This window comes from Macrobrachium nipponense, chromosome 5 (genome assembly GCF_015104395.2).
Source record: "Macrobrachium nipponense isolate FS-2020 chromosome 5, ASM1510439v2, whole genome shotgun sequence".
Classification (NCBI taxonomy): domain Eukaryota; kingdom Metazoa; phylum Arthropoda; class Malacostraca; order Decapoda; family Palaemonidae; genus Macrobrachium; species Macrobrachium nipponense.
In genome coordinates, this window is record NC_061107.1 from 95,113,914 (window position 1) to 95,126,413 (window position 12,500).

Here is a 12,500-nt window from a genome sequence, read left to right on the forward strand (position 1 = left end):
GTTTCCTAAATTGTCAATTTTACGTGTAGTTACCTGTTCAAAATGTCTCCAACTGTAGCCTCATCAGAGTTCAGTGTGATCAAGACTATAAACTACAGGTATTAAACGTACAATTAGCTTTGACATAATTGCAGACATTTTCCCATTGCTAATTCTTGGTGTTTTGATAAAAGGATAAAGATCTGCATATACTTACTGCTTCCCTTTACCAATACTACGGCATAATACTATCAGGCTATGTACTTCGTCAGCATAATAATATTTGCTTACTACATATTGCTATAACAAGAACTTTAAAACTGCAAGAATGGTTTTGATTACAGACATGAGCAAATTTTTTGGTGAATTTTCAGTCATCACGCATGTAGTATATATTTACCTATGTATATTGATATTCCAATACACCCTATTGTTTCTTTAATGTAAATACGAGGATGACAATTTTGTACGTGAAAATATCGAAACAGTTGTTGCTGTTTGTTTAGTATTTCCTCAAAGCATCCAGATATTCGTAAGATAAATTAAGATTTGTACCTCCCCTGACAGTCCTCAAAGGCCAAACAAGCCTTGACTAACAAATATTTAACTACTTCCTGAGGTATTCACACAATGAAGGTGAAAGAGTCATGAAAATATCAGATAAAAAACTTATATTACGATAAAGCACAATGAATTTTATATGTATATATCTATGTATGTATATATGCCTATAGCTATATACACATCACGTGTATATAGCTATACGAAAACTTGACTTTCAAACTAGAACACCTGTACCTATAATTTGATCCCACAATATACATCACAAATTCACCATGAGTGTCTCATTAGCAGAAGTTTTCAGTTTAATGTAGAAGCAACCTTCGAGTGAAGTGTCGCATCATACTACGTTATGTATCACGTATGTATGCAAGGTTACTCATTAGTTCAAATAAAAAATAGACTAAACTATAAGGAATTTGATTTTTCTTTTGCCATAAGATTTGGTTAATAACAGACACCTCTTACGAATAATCATACCGTACTGACCACAAGTCTAATACCTTTTTAACGTCAACTCCTAACCAAAAATTATCCCTTGACTGAGCAATTACCTTCAACAATCCCTATTCCTCTTTCGCTTTTTGATAATCTTTATAATCAGCTAATTAATTATCTAAATTTCTACTTTGAGAATGAAGCCTTTCATGTATGCCAAACTAAAATTTTGGCTTTCAGGTCTGAAAGGGTACTAAAGCTAATCTATCCAGCTTTTAATAGTAAAACAAAGATTTACTATTTGAAATCTGTCTTAAGAAATTAAACTTTTCACGTTCTGGCAAAAAATATTTTTTTTAGTAAATGGCATTTCTGTCGTATACCTAGCTCAAGTTTTTCAAGTAATTTTTTTTATCTTGTATAGCAGGCAGGTATCGAATTATAATAAGAACTCGAAATTTGATTTTAATTAGTATCCTAAAATAGTTTACGCCTCATGCCTATCAAGGGACAATTACTGTAATCTTAAATTACCTCACCATAAACGTTCACACTTAATCTAATTCATGTTATTAGGCTTTCCTATAGTTTTAAAAACACTAGAGGATTTCAGAATCTAAACTTTACAAGGTAAAGAGTTCAGAAATTTCTAGTTATTTAATTAGAAATGAAGCAAGAAAACTTATCAGTAAGCAGTTGGTATTGTTAGTGAAGGTCAAGAAAATTCATATTCACACGAACACATACATAATTTTATAGTTTATTGAAGTATCAGATCACACAATATTTGAACCATCGACTCAAGGTCAACTGAAGTATTCGTAACTCCAGACTCCATTCTCACCTCATTTGAAAATTAAAGTAGAATAAAGAACACTCTGGGGTTAAATACAACTGCACAAGTCAACATCCTGTAAGTAAAAAAAAATCCGCAGAAAATTATTAAATATAGTATGAAATTAAACTTAAGACTTGCAGAAATTGTGACTTTTTTCTGTGGCTTTATTTCCGGCCACCTGATCGCCACTTCAGTATCCACAGTACCAAAGTGACGCTGGTGTTTGGTCTTTTATTTTCTTTTAAGAAGATTTCAACGACTCCTTTGTCATCAATTTTGAATTTTGCCTCTCCGTGTTTATTCCTAGATCTTCTGCTTACCTATATTATGGTGAGATATCATCACCTTTCGTTGTACTGAATGGTGCTTATATTCACTCTATGAATAGAGGAGAAAAAAAAGGAGTGGGATTTTCCATTTTTCAAAGGCCATCGAAACACCCCTCGTCAAAGGATTGCAAGACGTTTGGGCCTTTACAGAATCCCTTGCAATATATATATATACATATATATATATATATATGTTATATATATATATATATATATATATATATATATATATATATATATATATTATATATACATACACGCACATGCACACACAAACACACACACACACACACACACACACATATATATATATATATATATATATATATATATATATATATATATATACATACACACACACACACACACACACACACACACACACACACACATATATATATATATATATATATATATATATATATATATATATATATATATTCTTAAATCCACGGTAGAAAGGTAAATGAAACAGGGACTTGGAACAAGTACTTTCGTATCATGTTCTGAATTTTAAAGTTCCACTAAATATAAAAGAAGCTGAAAGGCATTTATATACAAAATCAGAAAAAGAGTGCGGGGTCACAGTTTATTAATCTGGGAGGCATGCTCTTTAAGCATAAGAGATAAGGAAATAGGATCGAGGTATAATCCTGGGTGGAGATTTCTGCAGGGTCAGATCACCGAAAAATTTAATCTATTGGAGTCCATTTTTATCGAAGGGACGTAATAGGTATGAGTCGGTATATAACCTCACTTGTTAGCCGAATCGGTAACATCACAGAATTCCTGATTTCTTCTCTGTCTGCTGGACGCTGGTTCGAACCCACGAGAGGACGAAATATTATCAGCTAACACATTCCCCTTCGGTTTGCATATATGCAAATATATCAATTCCGAGGTAGAGCGAATTAGATATTATAGGAAATTTGTAGCTCGAACAATATATTCGCATATGTTTGTGCATGGTGCTTAGCTAAGAAACAAAGCAAGGCGGCAATCAAAAATTGGAGAACACAGTCAAAACTCTACTTAGAAAAAAGACACTTGGCGTGTTCTAATTAATATTTCGGTGTAATGGATAGCAATTTTTTTTTAGAGAGGAGATTTTGCTGCAAAATATTGAAACCCTCGAAACCTAATAACTTCTTGTTTATGTTAGGAAGTGCCTTTGGACTCCAAAGGAAATCTACTCAAAAGACACTGTTTCTTTGGTTGAACAAATGATTTTTTGAATGACTATCCCTGTCAGTCTTCAAAAAAAAAAAAAAAAAAAAAAAAAAACTGATGACTGAATAAGCGAACTTCTTAACTTTCTCATCCTAAAACTTTTCCAATATACAACTTCCCCCAGAAGGAAAAATATTTTTTTCACCAAAAACAAGTCTCTCAACACCGTTAGTAACATTCACTAGCGACATGCCATCTATACTGGTAGCTGTCCTAAGCCATTGCACAAGAGTATCCCATAGCAAGAGGAAAACAAATTCATCATTTAATGGCAAAAAGAAAATTGTTCCTCTTTGGCACAGCGAGAAAAGGTAGAGGAACGTTAAACAAAATACTGTCATATGAAAGTCATGTTAATCAATTACAGCTCTGAGGCATGAAAAAAAAGAAAAATTGTTATGATAATGGAATCCAGGTAAAAAAGTTACAGGAATAAAGTCAAAAAAATCTTCCCTAGATAATGACCCCCAAGGCTTTTAACCCTGTATGTATCCACCTGTGCAGCGTGCTTAGTACAAGCCCGTTTAGTCGAAGAGCAGTAGCAATAATATTGGCAAAAATAAAAAAAAATTTTAAAAAGTTGATTTTTTCACAATAATTCAGATATATAAAGTACTTTAACATATCAAAAGCCCAAGAAAATCCATCTGAGGCTTAAGTCAGAAATCACATCGAAACTACCTGCCACCCGTGTTATAACATGCCTCCTCCATACCATGAACATTGGTTCAGTAAATCCGCATTTCTTTGTAATTTGGGTAGAAACTACTAAAATATAGACAAAAGGTCGAATTCAAAACATTAAATGAACATTTCATTGGTGTATTAGTAAACAAATAAACATGAGAAACATCTTCCAGTAAAATCTTTGACTAATGTAACCAACGAGAGTAGAATTAGGATTCTTGAAAGTTCTTAGCAGGTTTATGAATTGTAATGAACTGCTCGTTCCCTCCTTGAAAAAGAATTCTAACACTCAGAAAAATGACCTTGCCTTGAGGGACGAGAGTTAATACAAACAATAATCTATGGCAGAAGGCCGATATTGCTGAAAAAGGAGGAACTTACATAAACTCTGGAATTAGGTTTTAAATGAACTATATTTACATTAAGTTACAGGTAGGTCCAAGAATGAGTGAGGTGATTGACTGTCAGTCCACCGGATACACGTGGATGGGAAATGAACCAGAAACGGCGATCAGAATTTGCGCAAAATGGGTTATTTCAATGCGTGCCTTATTCCAAAGGGTTCCCAATTTCTCCCTCAATCAGCCACAGTGTTTGTCTGCAAAGAGATTGCATTCTAGCATCAGTACTGAGGCGAGGAACATGTGGGAAACTTTACACACTACTTGCTCTTAGCATAAAATATTACAACCCACTCAAGGGGCATGAAATGACTGGGAGTTTACACAGAAAGGACTATTATGTTGCTTGAATTAACCTAGTGGGATGTTTACTAGCATGACAAGGGAATTAATCACAGCATTGAGCCAAAATTGGGTAGTGAGAAGCTGAACAAAGAAGGGAGGAAAGTCGCCTTAGAAGAATGGAAATGGAATACAGAGAAGTGGCAAAACAATTCACTGACAGCATTTAATTTACATCTCATAGTACCTGAAAATTGTGAGTCTGATAGTCTTCTCATCTGCTGATATTTCTGTGCACTATGGAAGTACAAGAATGCTTTTGAGATCCCCCAGAGGAGGCAGGGAAGCAAAAGGGGTGAAGTGGGGTCTGCATGGCTTGAGAAAGTTCTGAGAGTGACTAATACAGAGCTGCAGCTGCCCCGTTATTTTAGAATAAAATATTGCCTAGGTAGGCCACACCCTCATGCAGGGCCCCTTGTGGAGAGTAAATCCAGAGCAGCTAATGGGAGCAAATAGGGATATAGAGAGAATGGAGAATTCCAGATCACAGGGGCAACTTGCATATAGGGAAGGATGAATGAATTTGGTTATAAAGAGGTCTTACTTTTCCTTGGTTCTGGCTTAAAATCCTGAACAGAATCAAGTTAAATATTTTCACCTGAGACATCTACAATGTCTGTACATGTTTGACCTTGACACTTGCTGCACATTGAGGTGCAGTGTAATCCAAGTTTCCTGCATCTACAACCCTTTCCACAATGACCTTTGCACCCACATGCCACAAGTCTGAGTAGACATTCTGGCGCTATTGGTTTATCTGTTCCAACTGGGACCATCATGCTGTCTTGATGTCGCCAACCCCATTTCTATGGATTTAACAGGTTCCTTTTCCACTGATGAACTGTCAGTTATGTTCTAAATAAGTGCTGTTTTGCTGCTGCACTAGTTGAGAGTAGTGATTCCAATTTGAATGAAGTCTGTGAGGATCTGCCAATGGAGCGGTTGTTGCATGTGAAGCAGTATTTGTCTAAGATATCAACTCTCCGGACACCATAGAGTTTTCGAGGGAACTGCTCTCCAGCCATGGAAATATTGTCATTAGAACTATGAAAACTTTCAAACACATCAAGCTTGTCAAGACTTTCCTTTCAGAGCAAGTAAGAATGCTTTCTTCTTACCCTGACCAAAATGAGCAGATGTAGTATCGTAACCAGTAATGGAATGCAGCGTCATCAGATGAATCTTCATGCCACCAATGACATTCTGTATGACTCGGATATCATATACGATGGGTGGTCTGTGACTATAACACTAGCTAGGAAAGGTTGAGACTTTCCTATAACTAACGGCGTTGTCACGTTTCCCATTCTGCCGAGGGAGGTATTTAATCTTAATCCAAAAAGGAGGTATTACACTTTCCTGATTAGCCTGGAGGTCAAGGTGAACCCTGGAAATGGACATACTTAAAGTCTAAAGAGAGAGGAAGTCGGCCTGCGCCAGATTATAATTTGAATGTTGCGGTCAGTGACGTCAGCCAAACCATATCAAAGCTTGTATCCATACACTAATTCAGTAAACAATCCTCTCGGACTGCGGACATCGGCCGAATATCCACCTAATATATTTGTCCAGTAATATTGTTTTCTTTTCATTATTCAGTTGCTTTTCGTACGAAAATGCCCAACAACTGTTGATAAAATCAATCTTGCAAATGCTGTGATTTGTTCTGTTATGACAAGAGTACTGACAGATTATGTAGATCAAACATGAGAGTGGAGATTATAATGCTAAGGAGGCTAATTGGTAAATGGAAACAACCCATTTGCTCTTATTTTGACGAATCAAATATTAATGAAAATCAAGACTGCCTGTTTAATACATTAGGGTCTAAGATTTTGTCCACACAGGGGAAGACTGCAGACAAAGAGCGAGGAAATGCTTTAGTAGAGTGATTTCACTAAAACAATGTCTACAGTTTCCATACACACACACACACACACACACATATAAATAAATATATATATATATATATATATATATATATATATATATATATTATATATATATATATATATATATATATTGTTACGTATGAGCCCGGCCTTGAGAGAGGCTCCGATACGTAAACAGAAATAGTTGAGGGAAAATAAAGGAAATTTACTTGAACTTACCGTAAAGGATTTATAGTGATAATTTACTCTAGCGGAAAGGTCGCCAGAAACTCAGCTAGGTACTTTACAGCTATTTATTTACAAGAGGCTGCTTAACCCTTAAACGCCGAAGGGGTAAAATTAAAAAACTCCCCCGAATGCCGGAGCCGGTTTTGAGTGAGAGCGGAAGCGGAAAAAATAATTTTTTCAAAAAATCACAGCGCACTTAGTTCTGAAGATTAAGAGTTCATTTTTGGCTCCTTTTTTTGTCATTGCCTGAAGTTTAGTATGCAATCATCAGAAATGAAAAATAATATCATTATCATATGTAAATAATGCGATATATGGTAGCAAAAAAAAATTATTACATAATTGTATTAAAATCACGCTGTGCAAAAAACAGTAAAAGCTAACGAGTTTCTTTTTTTTTCGTTGTATTGTACACTAAATTGCAATCATTTTGATATATAATACATTGTAAAACAATAAAAGCAACACCGGAAAAATATTATCACAAAATGATGTACGAATTCGTAACGCACGGACATAAAAAAATGTTTTTTTTCAAAAATTTACCGTAAATCTAAATATTGTTCTAGAGACTTCCAATTTGTTTCAAAATGAATACAAATAATTTAATATTACGATACTGTAAGATTTTTAGCTTACAATTGCAGTTTTCGACCATTTCGGTAGAGTCAAAGTAGACCGAACGTGGTTTTTTTTCTATTTATCGTAATTTATATGCAAATATTTCGAAAATGAGAAAAGCTACATCAAATATTTTTCCTCTTATTTTACATGAAATTGCACACATTTTCATATATAAAACTCTATGAAATGCCTAATATGAAACGGAGCAAATTTTCCGAGAATTCGATGTACGCAATTCGGAGATTTATGGTGGAGAATCAGCGCGCGGAGTGAAGGAAGGTTTTTTCATAAATTCCCCATAAATCGAAATATTGTGCTAGAGACTTCAATTTGTTGCAAAATGAAGGTAAATTATTGAATATTACTAAAATATAAGAGTTTTAGCTTACAATTGCGTTTTTCGACCATTTCGGTAGTCAAAGTTGACCGAACGTGGTTTTTTTTCTTTTTATCGTGATTTATATGCAAATATTTCGAAAATGAGAAAAGCTACAACCTTCAATTATTTTTCGTTGTATTTTACATGAAATTGCGCACATTTTCATATATAAAACTTTATGTAACGGCTAATTTAAAATGGTGCAAACATTACCACAATCGCACATATGATTTTTTCGGAAGAGTTACCGCGCGGACGTAAGGAAAATTTTATTTTTTTTCCTAAATTTACCATAAATCGAAATATTGTGCTAGAGACTTCCAATTTGGTACAAAATGAAGGTAAATGATTGAATATTACTAAAATATAAGAGTTTTAGCTTACAATTGCGTTTTTCGACCATTTCAGTAGAGTCAAAATTGACCGAAGGTTGAAAATTTGTCACTTATCAATTTTTATATGAAAATATTTCAAAACTGATAAAAGCTACAACCATGGGTTGTTTTTAGTTGTATTGTGCATGAAATTGCGCACATTTCCATATATAAAACTTTATGTAACGGCTAATTTTAAAATGGTGCAAACAATACCACAATCGCATATATGATTTTTTTCGGAAGAGTTACCGCGCGGACGTAAGGAAAAAGTTTTTTCATAAATTCACCATAAATCGAAATATTGTGCTAGAGACTTCCAATTAGTTGCAAAATTAAGGTAAATAGTTGAATATTACTACAATATAAGCGTTTTAGCTTACAATTGCGTTTTTTGACCATTTCGGTAGAGTCAAAGTTGACCAAAGGTTGAAATTTTGGCACTTATCGTTTTTTATATGGAAATATTTCAAAACTGATAAAAGTTACAATCATGAGTATTTTTTTGTTGTATTTTAAATGAAATTGCGCACATTTTCATATATAATACTTCATGTAACGGATAATTTAAAACGGTGCAAAAATTATGTCATAGTGACGAAATAATTTTTGAGATGTGTCACTGATACTTTTTAGTGCGTTAAGAAAGAAATTCGCGCTTGCGCGCCTGCGTAACGATTGTAAACAAAACAACACCTTGATCCGTGAACTCCCAGCATCCCCCAAGGCGCTTGATTCAAAAGTTTTAGGCTGGTAGGCCTAAAAGTATTTTTCCGCGAATTTTTAAAAAAACATTTTTGAGCCGATGTATGGTACGTCCATTCGGAAATCGGGGGAGATTTTGACTCGACGTTTAATACGTCCATTCGGCGTTTAAGGGTTAACAGCCAAGGTTTAAGTAAATGCAACTGGTTCCCACATGGACTAATAATATCTCTCAAGTGAATGATAGCTGGCGCAGAATGAAAGTCATTAATAAAGCTGGTTTCGAAATCTTGCAGCAATGCAACACTTGCGGGCAGACAGACTTGGCACGTGACTCAGGGAATCTGGAAAAGGATCCCAGATTACACAAGACAAAAGAAAAATGACTTCTTGCTCAAGATACGGATATTTAGTTCTCTAACACTGGGGCAAAGGAACCCTAATGGTTCACTGAGGTATGCACTGAAGACTTAGTGTTTAACCCTCTTACGCCGACTGGACGTATTTTACGTTAACATTTTTTGTCTCTCGGGTGCCGACTGGACGTATTTTACGTCGACATACAAAAGTTTTTTTTTAAATTTGCGGAAAAATACTTATAGGCCTACCAGCCTAAAACTTTTGAATCACGCCCCTTGGGGGATGTTGGGAGTTCACGGATCAAGGCCTAGTTTTGTTTTGAAGCGTGACCCAAGTGCGCATGCGCGATATCCCTTCTTCTTGCTCCAGCCAGCATCAGTAGCGCATCATCTGAGAGCGATCTTTCATCTAAAGCGTGTTTTTCTGGACTTGTGCGAGACTTTGAGCATTTGTGTTGCTACAGGACATTCCTAGATATGTCTCAACGACGTGTGAACCGCGAAAGGCGCGTTTTACCCGTCGGAAGGGATCGTGTAAGGCGAGTTTTGGACCTGGATGCTGGCGAGGGGCCAAGCACCCAGCATGACCCCGCGCCTCAAGGCCGTTCTGTGCGGCCACGTGTGGCTGAAAGTGTTTCAGGAACACAGCGTATGCCTTTGGTTACCCCTAGGAAGCATGTGGGCGTCCTTAGGGGCATTCGTAGGCATTTGGGAGGCCTCCAACCAAGGGACATAGATGAATATCTATCGGAGCTTGATCGGGAACATGTCGCAAGTCCTCATTTTGATGGCAGATGGTCATCGAGTGATGAGGACATCATTCCCGATGAAAGTGAGGATGAATATATGCCCCCAATGTCCGTTCGAGGCTCATATCCCGAAAGTGAGCTCGAATTCAGTGGGTTCAGTGCTTACGAGGGGGAATCAGAGGAGGGGGAGGATGAGGATACGGGGTCAAGTTTTATCGCAGAGGACGATACAGAAAGTGAAGGCCTAAGTGAGGGTGATGGGCCAACGGGGGAGGGTAGAGTGCAATATCGTGCCCGCGCCCGCACGCAAGGTCGGCTCGTTGCGCCAGCCAAGGTGAAGGTCGGTCGTCGGAGAGTGACGAGGGGTGGACGGAGGACCCCACCCCTCCTAACATGCACCCTTTCACGGCAACCCCTGGGCTCAACGTACCAGTACCCCTGACTGTTTTGGGGTTCATCCAGCTTTTCCTAAAGCGGGAATTGCTGGAATACCTGTACACGAGACGGTGGACTACGCTCGGTACTGGCCGTGTGAGCTGAGGACGACCTTGTCGTATACTGGCGGGGTTGCAACCTCATTGACATGGCACATTTTTTTGCTGCAACATTTATTTTGGTATGACACCTGCTTCCGACGTCAGGCAATAGTTGGAGGAGAAATTATTTTTTATGTATGCCTAATGTGCCTGGCGTTATGTCCCGTGATAATTTCCTGGCGTTGGACAGGTACTTCAACGCCTTCAACCGAAGGGCCATACCCCGGAATAACAGTGATCGCCTCATTTTAGTGCGCCCAGTGTTGGATTATATCCGTGATCGGTGTAGTAATCTCGTGATTCCTGGAAAGAACCTGTCTTTGGATGAGGGGATGATGCCTTACAAAGGAACGTCTTAGTATAAAAGTGTATAACCCCAAGAAGCCGAAGAAATATGGTGTGAAATTCTTTCTTATTACCGAGGCCAACACTGGATACGTTGTGGACTTTTCAGTGTATTCCGGGGTCTTCTCCACGCTGCGTGACACTGTATTCAATCTTGTGGGACGTTTCCGTAACCAGGGATATCACCTGTTTATGGATAATTATTATAACTCGGTATCCCTGGCCCAGGAACTGTATGAAGCAGGTGTTCACGTCAGTGGTACCCTTCGGTTGGTGCGTGGGGCCCCGAAAGTCCTCAAGAGGTTCGCTAGTCATCCACAACACCTGGCAAGAGAGAGACAGAGTGGCGCGGAAGGGCGCTGTCTTCATCATCTGTTGGAAGGGTGTCCGACTCGTCCCCATGATTACGACGAGTCATGAACCCATCCAAGAAGAGATCGTACAGTGGAAGAAGACACGTCGACAGGGCCGAGTTGTGTTTGAGGAGTTTCGTATCGAGCGGCCTACCGTCAGTGGGCACTACAACAGGCACATGGGAGGAGTTGATCTCTTTGATTAGCTCATCCAGTATTATCCCTTCGTCAGGAGAACCAGCAAGTGGACACAGAAGCTCCTCAAATACATCCTTCAGTTGGCCCTCCAAAATGCCTACATACTGTACTGTGGGTACCGCGGTGACAATCTTCCGAGGTTGACCCACTTACAGTTCCTAGAGGAAGCCGGGAATGCCCTCATCAACTTCGATCCCGATGAGTGGCCTTCCATAACTGACCCCCTGCCCCGAGCTGCAGATCTGCCCCTAGAGGAAAGGGCAGATAGGAGGGCCATCTTCGCTAGACCTGCCGCCACCCCTGCTGACGACGCCCCTGCTGCCGCCCCCCTGCTGAATCGACGCCCCTGCTGACCGCCGCCTGCTGACGACGCCCCTCTTGCTGCCCCGCCGCCCCTGCTGACGAGCCCCTGCTGACGACGCCCCTCTTTGCTGCCGGCCCCGCCATTCAACCGACTTTCGCGTCGGGTAGTGGACCCTGTGTGTCGGCTGCAGCCAGGGGATCACATACTGGAGGCCTTACAAGGGCGAAGGCAGAAACGGTGCCGGGTGTGCCGTATGAATGGCAGAAGGAGAGACACCCGGTTCTTCTGTCGTCTCTGCAAAGTTGCTCTTTGCAGGATAGGGGAGTGTGACCGAAAATACCACACTAAGGTCATGTATTGGAGTGCGCCTCCTAAACCGACAGCGGAGGGCGCACGGGGCCGCCGGGTCCATCAGCAGTAAGGGCGCGCGTCTCCCATTCCAAGGCAACAATAAACATTTTAATAAGATTAGATATTATTTTGCTTTCCATAAAGTTTTAGAATCCAGTAGTTTCAAACAACTTTCACATGAGGGCAGGATGTCTATGGCACGACATTCTTGATAGTGAAAGGGTCAGAAATTCATGAAGTTGATGGTACTTTATCTCGACCCATTTTCTGTGAATCCCAACTGTTGCTCCTGGGGAAG

At 38.8% G+C, this 12,500-nt stretch overlaps 1 protein-coding gene across 4 annotated transcripts in view; it reads left to right on the forward strand.

Moving 5' to 3' along the window:
• The window catches only part of LOC135215524 (probable G-protein coupled receptor Mth-like 1), a 14,541-nt gene extending 13,299 nt beyond the window's left edge, over positions 1–1,242 (forward strand). For 2 of the 4 annotated variants that reach the window (XM_064250347.1, XM_064250348.1), the window contains exon 8: positions 1–1,242. This exon is cut by the window's left edge and continues 331 nt beyond it. The gene's annotated coding sequence lies outside the window, so the exon portion shown is untranslated. The other 2 variants (XM_064250349.1, XM_064250350.1) reach the window with 1 other exon arrangement.
• The last annotated feature ends 11,258 nt before the right edge of the window (positions 1,243–12,500 follow it).